Source organism: Rousettus aegyptiacus, unplaced genomic scaffold, assembly GCF_014176215.1.
Source record: "Rousettus aegyptiacus isolate mRouAeg1 unplaced genomic scaffold, mRouAeg1.p scaffold_m13_p_8, whole genome shotgun sequence".
Classification (NCBI taxonomy): domain Eukaryota; kingdom Metazoa; phylum Chordata; class Mammalia; order Chiroptera; family Pteropodidae; genus Rousettus; species Rousettus aegyptiacus.
Genome location: NW_023416311.1, coordinates 74812246 through 74825028, shown reverse-complemented (window position 1 = coordinate 74825028; position 12783 = coordinate 74812246). Strand labels below are relative to the sequence as shown.

General features: G+C 35.0%; 1 pseudogene; it reads right to left on the bottom strand.

The window, feature by feature from the left end:
• Nucleotides 1–2124: 2124 nt before the first annotated feature.
• Nucleotides 2125–2242, bottom strand: LOC118607108 (annotated as a pseudogene).
• Nucleotides 2243–12783: the final 10541 nt, after the last annotated feature.

Below are 12783 nucleotides of genomic sequence, written 5' to 3'. Positions count from 1 at the left end.
ATTTTCCCTTTGCTCTTTTTCCGTATCGACTCTTAGTTTGGAAGTTACATTGGCTTTTATCCATGTAAACGGAGAAATCATTTGACATTTGGGTGAGATCTTAAAAATTTTTTTTCTCTGTTTTTCAATTTGGAATATATACTTATCATGCTTTTTAAATACTTAAAGGTTTATCAACATAGAGACAGTAAAATACACTAATCTACGGTGTAAAGTTCAATTTTTATAAATGCACTACACCCATTGCATATGTATATTTTACAGTGGTATATACTCATTTAATCACTATCCACCTCAAGATACAGAACATTCCTAACCAAGAATTATCCCTTCCTAGTCAATATCCTCCCATGCCAATCTCCTAACGCTCCATGCTTCACCCGTGCCTGAAATAATCTCTATTCTGACTTCTATCACCATTGGTTCATTTAGCCTGTTTTTGAACTTGAAATAAATGGAGTCATTCAGTATGTACTGTTTTGTGTTGGATCCTTTAGCTCAACACTATTTCCCTGGTGAATTATGTCATAGTTCTTTTTTTTTTTTAATGGTATGTGGTATTACATTAAATAAATATACTTCAATTTAGATATACATTTTCTTTCTGAGGGACATTTGGGTTGTTTTCAGTTTTTGTCTATCATGACAAAAGCTACTACAAATATTCTTGTACGTGTTTTTCAGTGGACATATGCATTCATTTCTCTTGGGTATATATCAAGGAATGGAATTGCTGGATCATAAAGTTGACATACCTTTAGCTTTAGTTAAATTATCGATATGTTTACAAGGAACAAAATTCCAAAGGCACGAACGAGCATAGAGTGAAAAGTCTCTTTCTCATTTTTACATCTCAGTTCCACAGTTCTATTTTTCAAAGGCAACCAATATTATCAGTTTCTTTTGTGTTCCTCCAGAAACACTGCATACATATACATGACTAGTCTCATGTTTTACACCAAAGGTATAACACAATACCAGCTCTTTTGTCAACAACTATGAATTAATCAACACCAGGTAGGAGAGTCAAAGTATTCCATATAGAGTTAAAATTTATTTGTGCCGAGTGGACTGTGACACTGTGGATAGGCAGCTTGGCGGTAGTTCGATGTGACTGAGGTATAGGAGCTGGTGAGAGATAATGCAAAAACGATACCCAGAGGCTAGATCCTGAAAGGCTTTTAATGGCACACTGAGAAGTTTAGCTGTTATCCTCAAGGAAATAAGGAATTATCAAATGGTTTTGGGTTGGGGTAGAGTTGAGGTGAAGAGTGACAGGATTGGATCTGTGATTTTAAAGATCCCTGGGGAGGATTGAAGGAAGGAGGAAAAGAACGGTGGCTGAGAAACTATTAGTCCAAACAGCACTTGATGATGTAACAATATGAGAATGGTGAAGAAAACTCATTAGGAGTTTTCTTGATGACTTTCAAACATAGGGAGTGAGGAAGCATGAGGAAGAATTAAGAGATATGGGTATTTAGAGTGTATAACTATTTTAGAAAGGAGAAGATAAGGAATTCAGTTCAGATATTCTGTGTTTGAGACTTGGTGTGACACCCAAATATAATTTTAAGCAATGCTAACTGCATGTTTCCTGAGGTAATGAAAGTCCATATTGATATAGTTAATTAAAATTGATCTGGGTAATTCCTAAACCTCCAGAAGGTACCTAAACCTTCCTAATTCCCAAACCTTATTGTTCACCGATTTCAGTAAGCTGCCTGCCTCGGAGGCCTTATGCGCTGGCCCTCATCCAGCCACACAGGCACTCTTAAGAAAATCATGCCCCGGGATTTGGCAGAATATTGTCTAGTCTGAGTCTCACATCCTTGTTTCCTAGCAGAATAAAGGAGGAGACTAATGGCCAAAATAGAAACAGCAAGGTAGAGTTGTAAGAGAGTATAAAGAGGTTGAATAATTTAGAGATAGTTGATCCTCAGATAATTAGATTTTTTTAAAAAGTATAAGCTTGCTTATTTTTTTTAATTACTTAATTTATTTATTTTAGGCAAATCAACCTTGATTGACCTCACAGATTGCAAGGAACTTGTCAGTTTACAATCTCTTATTTATTTATTTATTTATTTATTTATTTATTTATTTATTTATTTATTTATTTTACGCCTAAGCACCTGATCTTCCTAGGTGGTCTCCCATCCAAGTACTAACCAGGCCCAACCCTGCTTGGCTTCTGAGATCAGACGGGATCAGGCTTGTTCAGGGTGGCATGGCTGTAGACAGTTGGTTATTTTTAAAAATATAATAGTATCCCAAAAAGTGGAAAAATAAAGGAATGAGGGGAAATTATTTATAATTTAGTCACTCCAATGCAACCACTATAAACATTACAAATATGACACTCCCTCTCATTTCTTTCCTAACTCCTTTTTACACTTGGCTATAATTCATACTGCAATCGTTAATATGATAAAATATATAGTGGTATCCTAATGGCATAATATAATTTTTTAAATGCGCTTAGAGTAACATTAAATATATGATAAATTATCATTGTCCTCTGTGTGTGTGTGTGTTATGTCCCATGGAGGCAGCTCTAACTTCTGGTGACCGTATGAATGTATGATGTCCACAAGGCCCTGTCCTCAACAATCCTGCTTAGCTCCTGTAGACTTGTGTCTGGAGCTTATTTTGTGGAGTCAACCTATCTCATATTTGGTCTTCCTCTTCCTGCTGCCTTCCATTTTCCCCAGCATTATGGTCATTTCCAAAGAACCCTGCCTTGTCACGATGTACTGGAAATAGGACAGCTTCAGTTTTGTCATTTTTGCTTGCAGCAATGTTCTAGGCTTAATTTGCTCCAGGACCCACACATTCATCTTTCTGGCAGTTCAAGGTATCTGTAGAGTTCTCCTCCAAAACCATTTTCAAATGAATTGGGTTTTTTTCTTATCAGCCTTCTTCACTGTTCAGCTTTCACATTCATGCATAGTAATTGAGAACACGAGGGTGTTGATAATCTTAGCTTTGGTCTCTAGTGACACATCTTTGCACTTGATGATCTTTCCTAATTCTTCCATTGCTTCCAAATCTCAGCCTTCTCTTGATTTCTTGGCTGCAGTCTCCATTTGAATCAATGACTGAACCAAGTTAAACAAAATCAACAATTTTAGTGTCTTCATTGTCTGTGTTAAAGATGTGTATTTCTCTTGCATTAATGATTTTTGTCTTCTGAATGTTCAAATGCACTTCTGCTTTGGCACTTTCTTCTTCTAATTTTATCAGAAGTTATTTCAAATCATTGCTACTTTCTGCCAGTAAGATGGTGTCATCTGCATATCTTAAATTACTGACATTTCTTCACCCAATTTTCACCCTTCTTTTGAGTCTAGCCCACTTTTTTGTATAATATGATCTGTGTACAGGTTAAACAATAAGGAGATAAAACACACCCCTTTTCTGACATCTTTGCCTATAGAAAACCATTCTGTCTCTCCATATTCTATACCAATGGTGGCTTCCTGTCCACGATACAGGTTACACACCAGGGCAATCAACTGCTGAGGCACACCCATTTCTTTCAGAACAACTCATAGCTTTTCATTATCCACACAAAGGCTGCTGTAGTCTATAAAACACAAACTAGCCTTCTGAAATTCTTTGGAGCATTCCAGTATCCAACAAATGTTCACAATTAGATCTTCAATGTCTCTTTCTTCTGAATCCAGCCTGAACATTTCTTGCTCCATATAAGGTAGACGCCTTTGTTGCATCATCTTGAGCATCACTTTACTTGTGTGAGAAATTAGGGCAATGGTGTATTGTTACTGCACTTCTCAGCATCTTTTTTTGGAAGATTGGGATGTATGTTGAATGTTTCTAGTCTGTAGGCTGTTGTTTTTATTTTCCCTATTTGTTGACATGTTCTTGTTAGAATTTCAACAGATTCAGTCTCTGTGGCTTGAAATAATTCTATTGGTGTCCCATCTACTCCTGGTTATTTTTTCCTTCCCAGTACACTCAGGGCAGCTTTTACTTTGCTTTTTAGAAATACAGGTCTTCCTTGTAGGAAACTTCTTCAAAAAGTATCTGTCATCTTTTTATCTCTTTTGTATAGATCTTCATTTTACTGTTTCCACTTACCCTTTATTTTCTCCTGATCAGATAATGTGCTTCCTTGTTGGTCATCCAGCATACCTAGTCTAGGTTTTTTTCTTGAATCTTCAGGTAGAAGATTCTATCTCCTTACACTGACTATTGTAATAGTTTTATCTCTGCATAATAGTTGTTGAAAACTTCACTCAGGAATCTAACCCTGCTTTTGTCACCTTTAGCAGGTTTTAGTGTTTCTTTTGTCATTTATCTCAATTTATCTTTCTTTTTTACTTCCAGCATTGTCTTTTTGCATTCTTCCCTAATAATATTTCTAGTTTCAGTTCACAGTTCTTATGGTTCTTGGTCGATTAAGTTTAACATTGAAAATCTGCTTTTTATGTGGATTTTAAATCCATCAGCGATATTATATATGTTATATTTTGGCACTACAATATTTTTAGTACTCTTCTTCAGCTTTACTCTAATGTTCAATATTAGCGGTTCATGGCCAGTACCACAATCCACTCCTGGTCCTCTTTTGGCAGAAAGAATACAGCTTCTCCAGCTGCTACTTCCAATTACATAGTCTATTTGATTTATATATTGGCCATCTGGTAATGTCTATGAATACAGTCCTCTCCTTACCCTGGTATAAACTGTTACTGTCTTTAATGAACTAGAAGGAAACATGGGCATATGTTCCAAGTACCTAATGTATAAACAAGAAATAGCATAGACCTTGAGACAGTCTGGCTTATTAAAAATAAAATGGAACTTGCCACTATTTTTTAAATTAAACTTTTTTTTCTATGTGACATGATAGTATGAAGAGAGCATTGGGCTTGGAATATAGTCCTGCCATTGGCATTAGTGGTGTGATCTTGGATTTATTTTAACCTCTGTATCAGATTAATTCAGATTCTGTCTCATACCCATCAGTGAACACTTTACTATAACCTCATTTGTCCATGCCTGGTCTATACCCACCTCTGGAACTAGGGGTAAGATCAGCCCTCTCCAAACCAAAAGATCATGAGTCGAGGAGGAATACCAAAGAAAATTCCATGGGAAGGGGCTGTTACCAGAAGAGGAAATGGATTTGGGACAGGCAACACATTAGATGTCCATCATATCCAACTGTGATGTTAGTTCCTTTGTCTGTAAAATGACAATGTTGGTATAAAAAATTCTGTTCCTTAGTCTGTTTAGATCAGCCTTCATAAGATTGAAAATACAGTATTGCCTGAGTTAAAGCATGAAAAAATATTCTTCTCTGTGACTTCTAATTTGTGATATCCATTCCTTGTGATTTTTGGACAATCTCATGAGTTCAGACCAGGAGTTTTAAAGCAGATTCCCGAGTGACTTTCCTGTTTTTGTGAGCTGTCTGTGTGTACTTCCTGCAGAGAGACTGTGGTATTAATAGTAACAAAGCGCCCTGGAACAACATACTTCTTTGACCCCATCACCGTTTTTATCTTTGGACAGGCAATGATGTGTTATTGGGTGTTAAGAATAGTTACTCTTCAGTGTATAGTTGCTGAACTGAATTTATTTTTATGCAAACTAGATAGAGTCTGACTAAAATAATAACTCCCCAAAATTTAAGTTTTTCACAGCATGTCGTCTTATTCTACAACTCCAAGGGCAGGCTAGTGTCAAAGGAATGTGCAAACATACTTCGGACATAATTCTGTCTCAACAACTGTTTTCTCTCCAGTCTCTACTTCAATGATTACTTTTAATGGACCTGGCTCTAGCAAGACAATCCTGGCAAGACCTGTAAATTATATAATTACACAGAGATAATGTCTAACAAAAAGTTTTCTGCTCTATAATTCTAACAGCAAATTTGTCTATATATTATTTTTATTAGTGGCTAGAATAATAAAAATAATAATAATAGTTATTATTTATTAATAGTATTACAGTTGTTGGGCTGATGAAAATGAGATCGACCCTACAAAATACTTAGCACAATGTCTGACACTAAGTGGTCATAAATATTAGCTATTATGATTATTTGTAAAAAGAATATGGTACCCAAAATTGAAAATTGTTCTGAGAATCAAAAGAGATGAGCATATAAAATGTTTAACATAGTACTTAGCATGGTGGAAATATTTAGAAATAGTTTCTGCTGCTGCTACTGCTAGAAGAAACTTGTGGTTGTTTTCAAGGAATAATAGTATTTTCATAATCCATAGTTAAAATATGGATTATATTAATAACTGCTATTTATTAAGTTAGCCCTATTCTGAATCAGCAGAGTAGTATTATGGTTAATTATCTATAACATTTTATATGAAAAGCACATCCTAGCTCTGCCATTTACCAGCTATTCCATCTTGGGCAAATTGCTAATTTTTCTAAGCCTTCATTTCCTTATCTTTCAAAGGGCTATAATAATACTTATTTTACATTTTTCACATGACAACAATAAAAGATCATTTGAGATTGGGGTAATTAAAGAACTTGACAAAAGATCAAAAGAATAACAATATAAAATAATTTCTTGATTTATTGTGAATCTAAATGCCAAGCCTATGCTAAGTGCTTTATTTACACTATTTTATTTAATCTTCACAATAACTCCATGAAGCAACTAGTACTTTTTGTTTTTACAAATGAAAATACTAATTTACAAATCGAGGATACAAGGGAAGATACAAACTAATAACTGGTCAGACTCCAGATTACTCTTAACCTGACTACGAATGCAAGGTATTAATATTATTTTTGTATGGTACTATAATAAGTAGTTTTTATGATTCCTGTATATAGAGAACATATACAGGAGATTATTTCAAATAGCAATTTACTGACATGTTTTACTCACACATTTCTGATATGTGTTAAGGGACCAGTGCTAAATAAAAATAACGACTATTGCCTACGAACATGTATCAAAAAAATGATCATTTCCTAGGAAGACATAGACTGATTTCTTTTCCAAATTGGAGCCAGGACAACTAGTGCCTCTTTCTACTCCACAAGCCATCCGCTTGGTAAACATAGGACTTCACAAGGAAAACAGAGAAGTCCTTTCTTCCAAAGAGATTATGATTCATATTTGGGTCAGATAAAATGGGATCTGGAACAGCTGCTCACTCCTAAAAGAGCATTTGAACTTCATAAGGAAAACAGGAGCATGGTCAAGCATGCAACCATTACTGCTGATAAGTTGATTTACTTCTTAGACTAAATATCTTTTAAATTTCAGTACATTCCATGGTCCTAACCCAAAATAATTATTTTGCTTTAGAGTATAATTCTTATAAATATTTTGACAAATAACCCTCTTAAAATGCTAACAGCTGAGCTTTCCCGTTGTTTGACCCTTGAAGTCTTTAAAAGTAGATGCTGAAAAACTTGTGGTTTAGGTGTGAGTTGGGCTTCGCTACTCAGACTGAATCTTGAACAACAAAACAGCCTTCAATCTTATAATTACACTATATTTTAGCTGTTAATCTGCAGTTACCCACCAGAAAACCAAGACGATGTTTTGTGAGATAGACCTAGTAGCATGATGGAGCCAGCTGGAGAGAGCTGATGGTTAAATATACAGGATTTTGAGTGCTGATTATTAAACTGTAGTAGCCTAAATTCAGCCATGATAGGAGTGTCTACACCACAGAAATTGACAAAGGCTGCAAATCAGCCCCCTCACACATGACTCCCACCCCAGAGAGATGGTTTAGCACCTCAGTACTGGGTAAAGCCATCCTGTTTGCAGTGAGATGTCAGGACATGGATCGCAGACTCGATGCTCTGTTGTTAGCGATCGGCAACCTATTTCTCATAATACCTAGAAAGTTATCAACCCAAGCGAATGCAAATCTCAGAATACCAATATTTAGAGCTCAATTTCCATCTCTGAAAGGCAGAAGTTCACTTTAAAGTGTCAGCTGCTATTTGGCAATGATAGGTGGACATGGAGCACCAAAATATTCTGAAGTCAGTGGAAAGTGGGCGACTCATTCTCCTGGTCAGCAAAGTGAGGGGACATTCATCTTTCAAAACATGGGGAAGTTTTCCTTCTAATATCAATAATCAAAATAACTGTTTGAAGATGATGCAACAACAAGATGGGAGAAATTAGATTTCACACAGTTAAAATACAAGAAGGACAATTCTCCACTGGACTAGATTATTCATTATTCTACTAACATTGCCTTGTGTAAATCCTGCCTTCTCTGTGTGTCAGCAAGGCCAGAGCTGTTTTAATTTCCACCTTTCATTTTTCCAAGGCATTTTCTAGCAAACATGTTTGTTTATTTTATTTGTTTTCTGCAGATTTACCAGGCCTCTATTTAATTCACCTGAGGCTTAACATAGTGTTTGACTAAAACCCGTAAATACTTATATTTCTTAGTTTTTGCGGTTCAAGGTATAGAAATGAAGTTAAGCCTTCGATATAACCCAGTGTCTTTTCCAAGAAAAGAAATGTAAATTCCTTCAGACTATTACTATCCAGTCTCTGGGTTGAATCTCGTGATATCTCTCTCAAACATGGAACCCATATCATACTTTTAAGAGAGCCTCAGAAAAAGGAAGCTACATCAGGCATCTTTATGAAATAAGTGGCCATGGAGTTTAGGAGCTTTCAAACTTCACATTTAAAGCAGAAATTCTTGATCATGGCTTTCATTAAAGGCTTTAAAGAAACTTGATACTCAGGCTCATATTAATTAAATGAGAATTTGGGGTGTGGGATCCAGACACTGATAGTTTTCAAAGTTCCCTAGATGATTTCACTTTGCACCAAGGTTTGAAAAACTACTGACTTAAAACGGTTGGATTAATTTTCTGCCAAGTGATATTTATTCTGTTTCGTCACTTTCCTAATACATTAGAAATCTTCATTTCTGTAGTATCTAATTATCCTGTTGTTGGCTTTACAACTTTAAATAGACAGTGAATCATGGATTAAAAACGACGATCTAGAATAGGCCAGCTACCTGACATACCACAGCTATGATCATGTTCTATGCTTGCTCAAAAAGCTTCTTTGTTGATAAGATCTGGTATTAGTAAAGGTACAGAAAGCATCCAAATACTAGCTTTGACAGCATAACTTGATATAATTTTTCCAGAGGACAATTTGAAAATATGTATCAAATTTTAATATGCCTATATCTAGCAATTCTACTTTTAGAAATTTAACTTAAAGAAATAATTGGGCAAGTGTAGAAAGATAATCATATAAAGATATTTACTGCAACATTAATTATGTTAATATATATTTTCCAAATTTTTTTTCATGTTAGTGCATCCAGGCTTTGAAATGCCTGAGTGCTTGAGACTGTTCAAAAGTCTTCACAACATGTATTGACATGCAAAGGTGTTCATGATACGTTACTGAGTGGAAAAAAGAAAAACAGATTGCCAAAAATCATGTATGGTATAATTCCACTTACATTAAAAAGTAGATCTATATTTTTATGAATTTTGAAAGGTGGGAAAGTGCTAACCAAACTATTAACACGGATTATTTCTGGAAGTAAAATTATGGTGTTGTGGGACAGAGAGCTTTTGCCTTCTTAACATACTTCTCTATTGTTTGAATTTTTTAAAATGCACGTGCTTCTATTATGATCTAAATATGTGTTCAATCATTTTTGACTTACCACTTTCTGTGGAATAAAGTTTAAACTCCTTAGTTCTACTGAAAGCACTCATCAATTTGTCCCCTAACAACTTTTTGCCAGTCTTTTAGAAATGTGTGTTGAGAATATTGAGTTTCACCTCTTTCTCCTGCTTATACTCACTTGAACTCAGCTGTTCTCGTCAAATTTGCTTTCATGTTTTCGATCTTTGGTAGTGCCTTTTCTTTGCTTTGAATGCTCTCCTTCTTTCTCCCTATTTGTTAAAATGCAACCAAGCGATGAAGCTCAGATTAAGTAGAGCTCTCCCTCCTTGGATCTCCTATGTTTTATATAATATCTGGTACTCAAGAAGCAATCATTATTGAATGAGAAATGAATCTTCACAGTCAAGTTTAAGTTCCTGTTAAGTTTAGTTTTCTCATTTGTAAAATGGAGACGTACTACCTATCATATTGGGTTATCATAAGGATTATGATAATTATGAAAATCACTTAGCATCATACCAGAACATAGTAATTCATAATTTTTAAAAAGCTGATATCGTGATTATCTTTTTCATCTATTGACATCCTAGCTCCTCATCTAAACAGTCAACTTCCAGAGAGCAGAAACTGCATGCCGTATATTCCAGTATCCTTCTCCAAACTCTGTGCAGTAGGGCTTTCTATATGGTACACACTTAATATTTCCTGTTAATGATGACAATGAAGATTATGAAATATATATACCACTAACTTTCAGAGAAATAACAAATCACTAAGTTTGGAAAATAATATAATTCCATGGTACCAAATAAAATATTAACATTGAATTATAACAGTAAAACATTGCCAACATGAAATATACAAATAAAACAATATTTTCTTTTTTTCAGTGAAATCACAAAAAATAGGATAAGTCATTTCTAGGATTCTATTTTCACAGTGAAGACTTATAAGATGCTAGACAATAATAATGAATTATTTACAGAAAACACCAGATGAATTTGGTTTGTTTAATATCTTTTTGGCAGATAACACATGCGCTTCTGCAGAAGGCTCTGTGTGTTCTCGCATTTTGACATGTTGAGATTTCATATGCTGTCATAGAAATAGAATGTTCTTCAGCAGAGACATAGCAAGAATGACCAAGTCTTGTTATGTTGAGTTCCCCCTTGTTGTTCTAGTATGAAGTCACTACCAGATTACAGCTTTAAATTCTCAGGAAAGTTATTGGCAGCTTGATTGGAAGGGTTTCTGTTCTCACTTAATCTCTCCGGACAGGCATGATCTGTGTGGCATGGCAAAGTGCCATTAAAACAACTGGCATTATCTGATAGAGTGCATTACCCTAGGACAAATAAAGTCAGACTGTGATTTTTATCTTTATACATCTAACAGATATTTTGCTGAGCATGACTTCTTATTTGTTTGTATGTTTGCTCACTTCTTTACAGTTTAACAGACTATGTCCCTCAGCAGTGTGTGTCCAACTCTAATTGTGCCTAATAGCTCGTTAGTTAATTTTTTTTAAAGTCTGTGAATCATTAAAAAAAGATACATCAGTATCTTAAATATTTTATTTACTCTTACAACTTATATGTGTAACTAATTCAGCAATCTTTGATGAAAAGTCAAGACCTTCATATTTGATCTGGTGATTATCCATAATCGGTTTTAGTGAGGCACTCAAACCAACCAAACAAAAAGACCAATCAGCATATATGATCTGAGCTGATTTGTGTAAAATGCATAAAGATATTATACAAACAGATGATAATAGGCAAGTGAAAAAAGCAGGTTGCAGAATAATATGTTTGTTATAGTCCTATTCCAGTAAAAGCAAACTAACAAAATCCCCTGCATGTTGGCATACGTGATGACTGAACAAGGAGAAAAGTGTAGAAAGCTAACACTGGCAAACTCAGGAAGATGGAGACATAGAATGTGAAATGTTGCAAGGAGAAGGGGGAATAATTAACTTCGTTTTAGATATCTTTGTATTGTAATGAATTATCACAGAAACATATTGTCGGTTTGATAATAGAAAATGGATATGATTATTGGAAAACTAAAAAGAATCTACAGAAAAATTACTTGAATTAGTATAAGGACTTAAGACTGCTAGATAAAAATCAAAATTCATTGTATTTCTAAGCACCAGCAAAAAGCTGTTGAAAATACGATTTACGTAATAGCAACAAAAAGTATGAAGTACCTGAGAACAAAGATAACGAAACATACAGGAGACATATATGGAGATGATTATAAAAATTATTGAATGACATTAAAGAAGACTTCAATATCTGGAGAGATAAACCATCTTTTTAGATAGGAAGACTCAATATTTTAAGAATATTCTCGCAAAATTGATCTATAGCTACAATGCAGGAAAAGTGGTTATGACAAGTGTGGTATTGGTAGAATAAAACAAACTAGTGGAACAGAATAGAGAGCTCAGAAACAAAACTACACATTATGGAAACTTGATTTATGACAGTGTCATAAATTGACTAAAGAGAATTGTCTTCCCAAAGTTATGCACTCTCCCTGGGGGCAGTTTGCATCCAAAGACTGGTCACATGGGGTTATAAAGGCCTCCTGGCCTAGCCTCAGCCAGGACAACCCTGAAGTAATTTGGCTTCAGGGCTCCCTGTTGAGGGAGCTGAGGCTTTCCTTGAGATTCCATCTAAGTTCAGTTTATCCCTCTGTCCAGTCCTGCTTCATTCCCTTTTCCTCCACAGGTGTTGATTCCAAGAGTATGCCATGATAAACTTTCTGTGCATAATCTCTGTCTCATACACTACTTCCCCTGTAGCAATGTAAGTCAATATGAGCACTTTATAAAACAATTTGGAATTACTTGGTAGAGTCGAAGATGCATGTACTTTCCAACTTACAATTGCAGTCCTAAGTATATGCTCTAAACTCTTGCACAAAAATATACAAAGGGTTCTAGGTGGGGAGAGACGAGGATATCATCAGAAAGGTACCATATGGGAGCGTCAAAGGTACTAGAAATGACTAAATAGTCTCCAAGAAGAACAAAAAACAAAAGACTATTTCTATAATATGAACGGCTAAGTGCTGTGGGACTTGAGAATGAGCTCACTGAAGGTTGATTGAATCAAGATCAATGG